Below are 13,601 nucleotides of genomic sequence, written 5' to 3' on the forward strand. Positions count from 1 at the left end.
GTATAACATTTTCTTATGCATTCCTTGACATTTCAATAATACATGGTTTAAATGTGAACATGCGCAACAACGGCTATGATTACAAATGCTTCACGTCTTAAAGTTTGTACCATGTCTTTAAAAAACTGTAATATCCACCTCTTTATAGCCGTATACATATCAAGAATTTGTTAAATGAAAATAGTATTTTATAGAAGTTGTATAGAAATTCGATTAATATATGTCTTTAATAGAATGACTACGATATCACTGTCAATTTCATAGCGTACACCTGCAAAAAATTAATAGTTATTTGTTATAGAGATACTTAATAATTAGGGTACCTAGCTACTTGCTAAGCATACTACAGAAAAAAGCTGGGATACACAACCATAGGACAAAGGAAGACATTAGACATGAGTAATAGTAAAAAAGAAGTGGCAGAGAAAAAGGCAAAAAAATATACCTGTTGTTGGCTTGTTGCCGAATACTAAAAGAAGACACTGATTTTGCTGATTTCCCCTCTTATTCATTAATCTGTTCATTCCTATATATACACGTTATTGTAAATAAAAGAGGCTAAGAAAATACTAAAAAAACTATACACTTGAACAGAAAAATATTCCTTCACATGACTAGCACGTGAAGGAAGGTTCCTAGTAAATTCCTATTTTATCCAGCTGGCAGATTTACAACGGCTGGGATTGAATTTGTGAAAATAGAGATCTGTTCCATGTGTTTGAAAATAGAGATCAGTTCCATGTGTTTGGCATCCAATGCCTTGGTCAACACAGAACATATTAAGTGGGAAACATAGTTTTGAAAACTTTTCTACTTTATGCTTTTGTCTGAAAAGTTTTCTACTTTTGTCTCAAAACTATTCTCTTTCCTTTTAAACTTTCTTTTCCATTCTTCTTCTTCTTCTTCTTCTTCTTCGTTTGATTGTTTCATCCGTAACCATGGAGGCATCATTTCAAACTTGAGATGGAGATGGTTGGATCTTCATTATCCCCCCTCAAATTGGAGGGTAGTGAAACAATCCCCAATTTGTCTAGCAAAAATCGGTGAGATGCCCCAGATAGGGGTTTTGTGAATAGATCTGCAATCTGCTACTTTGAAGGGACGAAGGACAAAGTAATGAGACCGGAGACGAACTGTTGTCTTACAAAATGACAATCCAGTTCAACATGTTTCGTCCTTTCGTGGAAGACCGGGTTTTTTGCAATATGGATAACCGCTTGGCTATCGGAGTGAAGAGTCACCGGCAAGCTAGGAGGAGCGGCAAGATCTGATAGAAGCCTTACTAACCAGGTAATTTCTGCTGTCACTCTACGCATTGAACGGTATTCAGCTTCCGCAGACGACAATGATACTGAGATTTGTTTCTTTGATATCCAGGAAACGGGTGCTCCACCAAGGGTGATGAAAAAACCACTGACTGACCGTCGAGAGTCAGTACAAGATGCCCAATCAGCATCGCAGAAAGCAAGTAATTCGAAAGATGAATCAGAGGAGAGGAGGATCCCTTGACCTGGATCATTTTTCAGGTACTTCAAAACTCTAGTAGCAGCTAATAAATGTGATTCTCGTGGCTGTTGCATGTATTGACTAAGACTCAGAACTGCAAAACTTAGGTCAGGTCTAGTATGGGTCAGATAGTTGAGTTTTCCCACTAGGTGTCTGTATAAAGTGGGATTGGATATCAAAGGACCATCATGTGCATTTAGTTTGGAATAGGGGTCAAGAGGAGAAGAAACTGTAGCACATGAACAATCAAATTCTTGTAAAAGGTCCGGAGTGAACTTTCTCTGATTTATGATGAACCCCTGTTTTTCCCTTAAGATTTCCATACCCAGGAAATAATGAATATCACCCAAATGTTTAACCTTGAAAGCTGTGTGTAAAAAATTAGTGATGTGCTGTATTTCAACAAGATCATTACCTGTAATCAAGATGTCATCCACATAGACTGCTATGATGGAGGTAAGATTGACATTTTGCTTGAAAAATAGTGAGTAATCATTAAGAGAGCTAGAATACCCTTTAAAAGCTAAAGCACCAGCCAGCTTAGCATACCATTGTCTGGATGCTTGTTTTAAACCATACAATGACTTCTTCAATAAACAAACCAATTTAGGATTAGGACAGTCCATACCTGCAGGAAACTTCATGTAAACCTCTTCCTGCAGGTCCCCATGTAGAAAAGCATTGCTTACATCAAGTTGGTGTACTTGCCATCCTTTTTTCACAGCAACAGTTAAGAGACATCTGATTGTGGTCATTTTGACTACTGGGGAAAATGTCTCAGTATAATCCACACCTTCCTGCTGGATATCCCCCCTCACTACTAACCTTGCCTTTAACCTTTCAAGTGTTCCATCTGATCTATGTTTGACCTTGTAAACCCACTTACAGGGTAGTGGTTTCTTGCCTGGGGGCAATTCAACAATCTCCCAGGTATGATTGACCTTGAGAGCATCCAGCTCTTCTTGCATAGCTTTGTTCCATCCTGGATGTTGAGAGGCTTGTGCAAAAGAGTTTGGTTCAGTAATAGTGGATATAGAAAGGAAAACTTGTTGGTTATGTAGTGATAGAGACCCAAAGGAAAAAGCAGTAGGAGGATTAGGGTGAATGAAACAGGCAGTAGTTAGATCAGTCAAAATGACATGATTGCAAACATAGTCATCAAGATATGTTGGTCTTTGACTAACTCTCCCTGATGTTCTAGTGATGACTTCATGTTGTGGGTTGTTAGACACAGTGGGAGTAGGAATAGAAGTTGGAGTGTTAGAAAGTGGAATGGAATTGGTAGCTGTGTCATTAGTGGAATGAGAGTGCTGATCAATAGAACATGATGGTGGAGTGTGTGGTAGAGTAGTGGAATGATCACCAGTAGGTAAAGTAGGACAAGGGAATGAACTAGGTCGAGGTGAGTCTGAATTTGATGGAGTGGGTTGTGGTATAGGAAAAATGGTAGCTGGAGAATTCAAATTAGAAGCAAAAGGGAATTGATGCTCAAAGAATTTAACATCTCTGGAGACAAAGACCCTCTTGGTAGATAAATCCATTACTTTGTACCCCTTTTGGCCTTGTGGATACCCCAAGAAAACACAAGCTATTGCCCTAGGATCGAACTTTGTTCTGTGTTGTGCTAAGGTTGAGGCATAGCACAAACAACCAAAACACCTCAAGTTATCATACTGTGGTCTAATTCCAAACAAAACTTCATATGATGTCCTTCCTTTCAACACCCTAGAAGGAAACCTATTGATAAGATGTGTTGCAGTCAATATACACTCTCCCCAAAAGGTACTAGGTAAGTGAGACTGAAACATCAGACCCCTGGCAATTTCCAGGAGGTGTCTATGTTTTCTTTCAACTACTCCATTCTGCTGTGGAGTCCCTACACATGACGTTTGGTGTATTATCCCTTGAGATTTGAGAAAAAGGGCTTCCTGTGTTCCTTTACCTAATTCTAGAGCATTATCAGACCTTATAACCTTTACCTTAGCATTGAATTGCCTTTCAACCATGATCAGAAAATCCTTTAAAATAGGAAAAGCATTACACTTAGAACTCAATAAGAAAGTCCAAGTTCCCCTACTGAAATCATCTACTATAGTAAGAAAGTATTTGTATCCATTGTGAGTACATGTTTTATATGGTCCCCATGTGTCAATATGAATTAGATCAAAGTTTCTTTTAGACTGAATTTGACTTAGGGGAAAGGGCAGCCTAGTCTGCCTGGCTTTAGGACACACATCACAAATATGTTGGAAATTTGAAGGAAAATTGATAAAAGAAAACTTTCTCATTACTGAATAAGGGACATGTCCCAATCTTACATGCCATAGACTTACACTAGGAACTATATTTGCTGAAACTGGAAGAGAAAATGACTTAGACTGAGGAATGGAATTGCTTCCTTCTTGATATGAGACTACGCTGTCACATGAAATAGACTTAGACTTAGGACTAGGCTGCAACAAGTAGAGTCCTTCTTTTGCCTCACCAAAAGCTTGAGTGTTCCTTATTAAAGGGTCCTGTAATATGCAGCCACTAAGAGTAAATAACACATCACATCTAAACTGATTGCATAACTTATGGACTGATATTAAGTTATATTTGAAATCTGGGACATGGAGGACATTTTTTAAGGTAATTTTAGGAAGAATAGAGACACTTCCTGCATGAGTCACAATGATCCTAAAAGAATTAGGTAAAGTGATACTAATGGGAACAGGAAGGATAGACAAAGAAATAAAGGATTTAGAATCAAAACACATGTGTTCTGATGCTCCTGAATCAATAATCCAGGTGGAAGTGTTAAAAACAGATAAGCAAGTGCCTGAATACTTTAGAATTGTACCAGCAATTGCTCCTGCATTGAACCCAACATTTGAACTGTTTGAACTTCCTGTTTGTCCCATCTTTACTTCTTTAATCACTTGCTGAACCAAATCTGCATATTGATCCCTGCTCATATATGGAATAGGATTGTTGTCCTTACTCATGTGTGGAATAGGATTATTGTGATGGTTGTTGGATGCCTCCCCTTTAGCAAATACCATGTCCTCTTCAGTAACTATTCCATTGGCCTTTGCCTGATAGGGCTTAACCTTTGTGAATTCAAAATCCTCAGGAAAACCATGAAGCCTATGACAATCATCCTCTGTATGACCTGTCCTCCCACAGTATGTGCAGCTCACATTTGGGTTGTATTTGTTTTTCCTAGGTTTATATTTTGAAATTTTTTTGTTGTTCCTTGGTGTGTAGTTGCCAAACCTTTGCTGTGGTTGATTTGATGCTTTAAAATTTTGATTCCCATTTCTCTGATAATTTCTGCCTTGTGAAGTCACCATGAATGATGCAGATTCAGTAGTGTGGTTAGCATTTGCATATGCTTCTCTTTGATTTTCATCTTGTAAAAGCAAAGAGTATGCCAGATCCATACTGGGTAATGGGTTCATCATGAGGATATTTCCTCTTGCCTGTGTGTATATATCATTTAACCCCATCAAAAATTGTATCAATCTTTGGTCCTCTAAAGACTTCATTAGTTTGGCTTTTCCTTGACACACACATACACATGAACAGCATATGACAACATCAAGTGCATCTAGCTTATCCCATATTCTTTTCAGTTTGGTAAAATACCCAGCAATGTCATTATATCCTTGAACAAGTCCCGATAATTCCTTTTGCAAATGATAGAGTTTGGCTCCATTTGACTTGCCAAACCTTTGCTCAAGGTTGTCCCAAAGTTCCTTTGCTGTTTTAGAACTCATTACACTATCTGCAATTTCCTTTGTTAGTGCATTTGAGATCCAACAAATAATCATATCATTAACACAACTCCATTGTTCATATTCTTCTGATTTCAGATCTGGAGCCTTACAAGCTCCATTGATGAATCCAAGTTTTCTCTTGGCTGATAAGGCTAGGAGAATAGATCTCCTCCAACCTGGATATCCTTTGCCATCAAACACATTGTTAATTAAGGCCATTCCGGGTGAATCAGAGTTATTCAGATGGTAAGGATGACTGTTATCGTAAGTGATGGTTTTGTCTACATTGCTTGGCTGTACATTTGGTGTTGCATCAGCCATTTTGGTTTATTGAGAGATTGAAGGTGATTTTGATGAAGGTTTTGGATCGAGCTCAAACCTGCTCTGATACCATAAAAGAAGACACCGATTTTGCTGATTTCCCCTCTTATTCATTAATCTGTTCATTCCTATATATACACGTTATTGTAAATAAAAGAGGCTAAGAAAATACTAAAAAAACTATACACTTGAACAGAAAAATATTCCTTCACATGACTAGCACGTGAAGGAAGGTTCCTAGTAAATTCCTATTTTATCCAGCTGGCAGATTTACAACGGCTGGGATTGAATTTGTGAAAATAGAGATCTGTTCCATGTGTTTGAAAATAGAGATCAGTTCCATGTGTTTGGCATCCAATGCCTTGGTCAACACAGAACATATTAAGTGGGAAACATACTTTTGAAAACTTTTCTACTTTATGCTTTTGTCTCAAAAGTTTTCTACTTTTGTCTCAAAACTATTCTCTTTCCTTTTAAACTTTCTTTTCCATTCTTCTTCTTCTTCTTCGTTTGATTGTTTCATCCGTAACCATGGAGGCATCATTTCAAACTTGAGATGGAGATGGTTGGATCTTCATTAAATACACAGAAGTGGGAAAACATATGAGTTTTTTGGGAAAAGAAATATGATACAGTGCTTCTGTAATTGGTGTGCATTTTTATAGGGTCAAATAAAGCATGTAAAAATATAAAATGTGTAACTGAAAATGAATGTGACTAGTTATCAACAAATTCATAGCTGACTATTACAACATCGAAGATACAGGGGGGAAAACTGTAATGTAACTAAAGACAAATTCATATCCATTCGTGGGATATGGGGAAAACAACTGCAATGTAAATTAGCTAAAAAGTTTTTTTTTTTTTTTTGAACTATCAAGTATAAAATAGTTTATGGGCAGATATCAAGTATTAAATGACACCAAAATAAATATTCATAAAATTAGCTTTTGAAATAGAGAAAGATTGACAGTTATGTGTAAACGTGTGACTGATCATATTTTATTTACTTCTTAAAGGGTATACTAATGGCAAGAAGCGGAAAAGTTTCACCTATTTTATTGTAGTGATTATTAGGATATCTATTATAAATGATTTTATTATGAGATATTTTACTTTTTGGTACAAAAAAAATACTGTAAGTGGTCGTTTGGTTTGAGGTATAAAATGGGTTATGTCAGTACTAATTTTTATACCACGTTTGGTATAAGGTATAAATTTATCCCGGAATTATTTTATACCTTGTACCAAACGTGGTATAAAAATTAGTGCTGGAATAACTCAACTTATACCTTCTTAACCCACTTATACTAGGATTATTTTATACCATCTTTCAGATGGTATAAAATAATACCAACAGATGGGATAAATTAGTCCCGGGATTGTAATCCCGGGACTATTTTGACTAGCAACCAAACGACCACTAAGAGTAGTGTTAAATAGATGGGCAACGTTAACTCTTCGTTCCCATTACACTAGTGTACGTGATCGCGCTTCGCGCGGTTATAAAAGCAACAAACTAAATTTATAAAATACTTTTGTGGATGTAGCCAAGATCAAGGAGATAAAATATGTACATACATATAAAAATTAATTTTATAACTTGATAAAAAACAAGTATAGTAGTTTATCTTCATGGACAACTTGATTAATTTTCCAGAGGATGTTAGTACCTCCATTAATGTGGAATAATTGAGCTTTCCCTTAGTAGTGGTACTGGTTGTTGAACTCTTTAATAAGCTTTGTCAAAAAAAAAAAAAAAACGTTTTAATCATCTTAAATGTATTTTAAGGTAAATGAAAATAAACGCAGAATTAAATACAGCAGAATTTGGATCAATTGGGTAATTTGGAAGTACGGAATTTTCACGAAGCATAGAGGTATAAAGTCAATGTAATAATTGATATTGTGACTTGGGATATTTATTTGCTTACTTCTGATTTTTCATTTGTTACACTTATATTGGAATATCTTATGTAGTTTTAGTTTGATCAAATGCACTTATGATGCTTAACCAGTTAGTCACTTTATATGACTACAGAGCTGCTCTGTCCTACTGTTCCTTGTCGAGTTGTCGGTCTCCGTTCCAATTTATTTGTCACATTTAATTAGAGGCAAAATTAAGGGAAAAAAAAGTTTCTGACACGTAAGTCAAATAAAATATCATAACTTTACCTGTATTAGACAAATTTTAATGTTCTTTTACACCTCTTCAGATCAATTGTCGATAGGAAAAGAAATACTTTTGGGGGGTAAAATATGACTCTTTGCTACCCTTTTACCGTGACTCTTCGTTGCCCCTCACAATTCTTTAATACCTCATCTATTACAATAATAAATAGGAGTAAATAATTATTGGAAAAGGGGAGATGAGGAGGGGGGAGGGGCAGGGGCGGAGCCAGCCCTTCGGGTGGGGGTTCGGCCGAACCCAGTAGCTTTTGTCCGAACCATATATTTGTATTAAAATTTTTGTCAAATATGTACAAATTATTAATTAAAAATCCAGTAACTTTAAAGAATTAGAACCCCGAACCCACAAGCTTCGAATCCTGGCTCCGCCTCTGGGGAGGGGGGAGGGAGGAGGGGGGAGGGGGGAGGGGGAGGGGGAATAGAAAAGAACTCAAAAAAATGACAAAAAAAGATAAATAGCATTCTAGGCCATAGAGAGGTGCCACATTGCCTTGTCTATGCCTAATTTTATATTATATATAAATTTCTGTATACATTTGGTTTTATTAGATGAATATGGTATTTTATTGTGTTTTTATTGCAACGTTAACTCTTCCCTTTCTTCAGATTTTAATAGTAATGAATGAATTCAGTCATCTTTTGAATGTTACTATTTACTTTATTATTTATTGAAAGGTTCGTTTACGTTTTAGTACAAAAATATTATACGAATAATTTTTCATTAAAGAATAAAATGGTCCTCAATTTTTATGGGCAATTTGGTAATTCAACTTTGCCCTTAGAAACTTCCCACTTTTAGTATATTATGATTATGATTATCTCCCCACTACTGAATTTTTTTTAGTTATAAATTACAACGATTTGAGCCAAAATTACTTAACAAGCACACTCCGTAATTAAATTAAAAAAGCTGACACTGTTTAACACAAAGAGGTCCTAGCTCGCTTGATCCGGCGCCGTTATAACAAAAACGTGGTCAAGCGCTGCTAATCGCATGCTCTTTTTTGTTTAAATATTTTTCAGCTTTCTTAGCTAAAAAAATACAAATGGTAGTTAATGGCGCTTCAACTGCAAACATACCCAATCGACCAAAGAAAAGGTTTCTTTTACTATAGCTACTACTATAATTTAATACTTTCTAAACTTTATAAGGAAACTATTCCAATTTTAACATAACTTAAAAACCTGATTAAGAAAAATTATTGCATTCTCTCCAATTTGCAATGGATGGGGATTAGGCATCCTATTTGTTGCTCTTTCCATTGAACGTTTTTTTTTTTTTTTTTTTAAAAATTATGCATTCTTCTTTAATATTAAGGATATAGTTGGAATTAAGTATCATCTTATTTAGTCTTGAATTTTTAAAGTGCTAATTATTTTTAGACAACTTTCTTTGAGCTAAAGTGATTGTTAATTTGGGACGGAGGGATTAATAAATTTGAGCAATAATTACTTAATGATAAGAATAAAATTGAAAATAAATAAATTAATCTCTCTTGATTTGCTAAAATAAATAAGTAAAAGAAAAAAAATTCAATATACTGGACCAATAAAATGGAATGGAGAGAGTACTTGAATACTTTTTATTCAAATAATTTATTGTGTTTTCTATTTTCTTATATGTCATTGTCATGGTGATTTATTCATCTGTTCACTTCTTTAAATTAAATATCAACATCGCTTATAAAAAATTCCGTGTACTGTGCCCGTAAGTCTACTCTATTTCAGTTATTTATGCTCAATCATGATATTTTTGGTATCAACGTGTTTGGAGTAATTTAAATATTTGGATAACTCGGGCATTAGAACCACAAACATCAATATCAAAACATATGGATGAGTCCTGGAGTGCAGCGTACTCAATATTGATGTGGAGTTGTGGACAAAATATTAATAATAGAGTTGTATTGAGTGCGCCATATTGACCCCAAACGAAAGGCAGCGTTCTAGGAAAGGCGCATGGCACTGCTGCATGCGTGCATGTTTGGCTAAACGTAATATGACGATAACATATATACGTAGGGGAGTTTATGATTTGATTAAAATTTGATCGAAACCACAAAACGAACCAAATTAAGTAAATAAACAGTTACTTGTTTGAGTTTGAGTTGATTTGATTTTAATTTTTTTTTTAAAAAGGATAATATTTGGTTTGATTTGCATTTATTAAAAACAAATTAAATTAAAAAAAAAATCGAACCAGACAAACAAAATAATATACACAACTTTCACAAATTATATATACAATATATTAATTTTTATGAATAACTTTAAATACTTGTTTACTTTTCCATCAAAATTTTCTTAATCTCTATTAGGCTAATGAGCTTTATGCTTTAAACCTATTTTTTAAAAAAAATCTATAAATCCAAACTCATTTATTCAAAGAAACAGCTATGAGATTTACATAAATAAAAGTTATATTTCTTGTAATTTGTAAACTTTATCATTTGATTAAAGCAAATAGATCTTAAGATATTTTCTCCATAATCTAAAAAATTATAACTCTCGCAATAAAAGGGTAATAACATATTATAATTAAGTTGAAAAAGGATGGAAAAGTCTTTCCTGATCATAAGAAAATAAATAAAAAAAAGAAATACCGTTAGATTTCTTAAAAACCGAATCAAACCGATGAATATGTATTTTATTTGATTTTAATAATTAAAACAATGACTAAATTAATTTGATTTTAATCCAAACCAACCCATAAACACCCCTAAACATACGCATACATACCCAGTCACCAACCAGTCTTTTTGGTCAATTGCCAAGTTGGTCAGCAAAAGGGGTTATTAATTTACTGACCTGGGGGCCTCGTCTAAACTACGTGCCGATAGTAGCTCTGTTTCATTACTTAGAATTAAACTCGGTAAATTTAGTGGGCCCGCGATATTGACCATAATAAAAGGCAACGTTTAGGATAAGTAACCGACGAAAAGTCAAACGTGCATGTAACAGTTGCATGTTTTGCTAAACTTAATTTAATTTGACGTGACGATAACATAATTATGGGTTCAACAGAATCACAGTTACTGAGTTAGGCTTTACCTTTAAGTTTTAATATTTAAATTTTCTACTCCAAATGTTTAACTCTAGATTGACACATTTCTATATTTAGAAACAATTTAACTTTATGAGATGATTTATAACAACATAAATACGTAAGACTTGTTTTGAATCACACATTTCAAAAGTTTTCTTTTATTTTTTAAATTCCGTGTCAAGTCAAACTAAAGAATTTTTTGGGATAGAGGGAGTACTATATTAAAGCTAGACATGAGATAACTTTTTAACCTTTTGTTTCCTTTGAAGATTTCATCTTTCTTTAGATTCTTTTTGCATGAAAGCTTTCATTGATTTAAGGAATGCTTGACCTATCTTTCCAAAGAGAATGATTCTTCAAAGACTCAAAAAAATGGCTATGACTAAAAGATATACATAATATGGACATACAAGGGGAAAAATGGCAGGTGTTGGTGTTGAGAACTCGTAGTTTTATCTTGTGATCTCTAGACCACTACCATGTTAGTTAGGTAAGGACAATCAGTCAGTAGTGACGAAAATTTTGGACTGAATCAGGATCCTTTATCAATATAAAATGTATTTGCCACCAAAAGCCAAAAGTATTAGTGTAGTACTACTATGGAACAAGACATCTAATGGATAAAAGAGCATAGTGGCTTAGCTTCATGCAGAAAATGTTAAAAATAAAACAAATGAGGGTGAACGGAGTTGCACTGCAGGGGCATTCTAAAGAATCTACCTTTGCAGTGTTCCATAACCCAGAATTAGGGGCGGAGCTAGAATATCGGCTATGAGTTCAGCCAGCGGCTAATCTAGGATTTAAACTTTTGGGGTTCAATTTTTTAAATTTTTTAGCATTGAACCATTATATTTCTAAAGTTATGAGTTCATATCTACTATTTATTGTAAGTTTAGTAATTTTTTACATATAAATTTGTACACCGCATCGAAAGTAATTATAATGCTCCATCTGCCCCTGAGTTCAGCCGACACCAGTAACTTTATTTGGTTCAAACATTGTATTTGTCTTAAAAACCAACTGAATATATACGTATTGTTAATTTAGAATGTTGTAATTTAAAAATCCATTAGCTTTCCCTGATAAAATGAGTGGTATCTGTTCATCTCAATTGAAAAGATCGTTCTTCAAAACTTTATCGTCATCAATCTACAATTGTTTATTGGATGCAACAATTTAATTTATATTTTGTGTTTACTTTTAATATTTATTTTTACTTATACATATTTTTTATTTTTCTATTATTAATATCTTATCACTTTCATGCCGTTAAATTGATAAAATTAATATTTTCCACCACGCGAACCAGTTCTCTAGTATTTGGATAACTTGGGCATTAGAACCACAAACATCAATGTCAAAACATATGGATAAGTCCTGGAGTGCAGCGTACTCAATATTGATGTGGAGTTGTGGACAATATAATTAATAATAAAGTTGTATTGAGAGCGCCTTATGGACCCCAAACGAAAGGCAACGTTCTAGGAAAGGAGCATGGCACAGCTGCATGAGTGCATGTTTGGCTAAACGTAATATGACGATAACATAACATACGTAGGGGTGTTTACGATTTGGTTACAAATTGATTCAAATCGCAAAACGAACCAAAACAAGTAAATAAACAGTTAGTTGTTTGAGTTTGGGTTGATTTGATTTTAAATTAAAAAAAGGATAATATTTGGTTTAGTTTGCATTTATTAAAAACAAACCCAAAAAAAAAAAAAATCGAACCAAACAAACAAGTTAATATACACAACTTTTATAAATTATTTATTAATTTTTATGAATAACTTTAAATACTTGTTTACTTTTCCATCAAAATTTTCTTTGTCTATTAGGCTAATGAATTTTACGCTTTAAGCCTATTTCTTAAAAGAAATCTATAAATCTAAACTCATTTATTCAAAGAAATAGCTATGAGATTTACATAAATAAAAGTTATACTTCTTGTAATTTGTAAACTTTATCATTTGATCAAAGCTAAGATCTTAAAATATTTTCTCCATAATCCAAGAAATTATAACTGTCGCAATAAAAGAGTAATAACATATTATAAGTTGAAAAAGGATGAAAAAGTCTTTCCTAATCACAGAAAAATAAATAAAAGAGAGAAATACCATTAGGTTTCTTAAAAATCGAAACACCGAATCAAACCGATGGATATATATTTTATTTGATTTGATTTAATTTTAATAATTAAAAAAATGACTAAATTGATTTGATTTTAATCCATACTAACCCATAAACACCCCTAAACATACGCATATATACCAAGTCACCAACCAGTCTTTTTGGTCAATTGCCGTTGGCCTGCAAATGTGGGGTTATTAATTTATTGACCTGGGGCTGGGGACCTCCTCTTAAATTTGGTGGGCTCGCGATATTGACCGCAACAAAAGGCAACGTTTAGGAAAGTAACCGACGAAAAGTCAAACGTGCATGTAACAGTTGCATGTTTTGCTAAAAGTAATTTAATTTGACGATAACATAACATACGAATACCAAGCAATGGCGGAATCCCAGTAATAAATACGGGTCCAACAGAATCACAGTTACTGATTTAGGCTTTACCTTTAAGTTTTAAAATTTAAATTTTCTGCTGCAAATGTTTAACTCCTAATTGACACATTTCTATATTTAGAAACAATTTAAATTTATGAGATGATTTACAGCCACACAAATACTTAAGATTTATTTTGAACCACACATTTTAAAAATCTTCCTTTATTTCTTAAATTTCGTATCAAGTCAAACTAAAACAATCTTTTTGGGACAGA

At 33.8% G+C, this 13,601-nt stretch overlaps 1 long non-coding RNA gene across 1 annotated transcript; it reads left to right on the forward strand.

Moving 5' to 3' along the window:
• Positions 1 to 970: 970 nt before the first annotated feature.
• Positions 971 to 6,069, forward strand: LOC132618127 (uncharacterized). Its single transcript, XR_009573995.1, has 3 exons — positions 971 to 1,290; positions 1,378 to 1,526; positions 5,364 to 6,069. It is a non-coding gene; the product is annotated as an uncharacterized LOC132618127 (long non-coding RNA).
• The last annotated feature ends 7,532 nt before the right edge of the window (positions 6,070 to 13,601 follow it).

This window comes from Lycium barbarum, chromosome 11, assembly GCF_019175385.1.
Source record: "Lycium barbarum isolate Lr01 chromosome 11, ASM1917538v2, whole genome shotgun sequence".
Classification (NCBI taxonomy): domain Eukaryota; kingdom Viridiplantae; phylum Streptophyta; class Magnoliopsida; order Solanales; family Solanaceae; genus Lycium; species Lycium barbarum.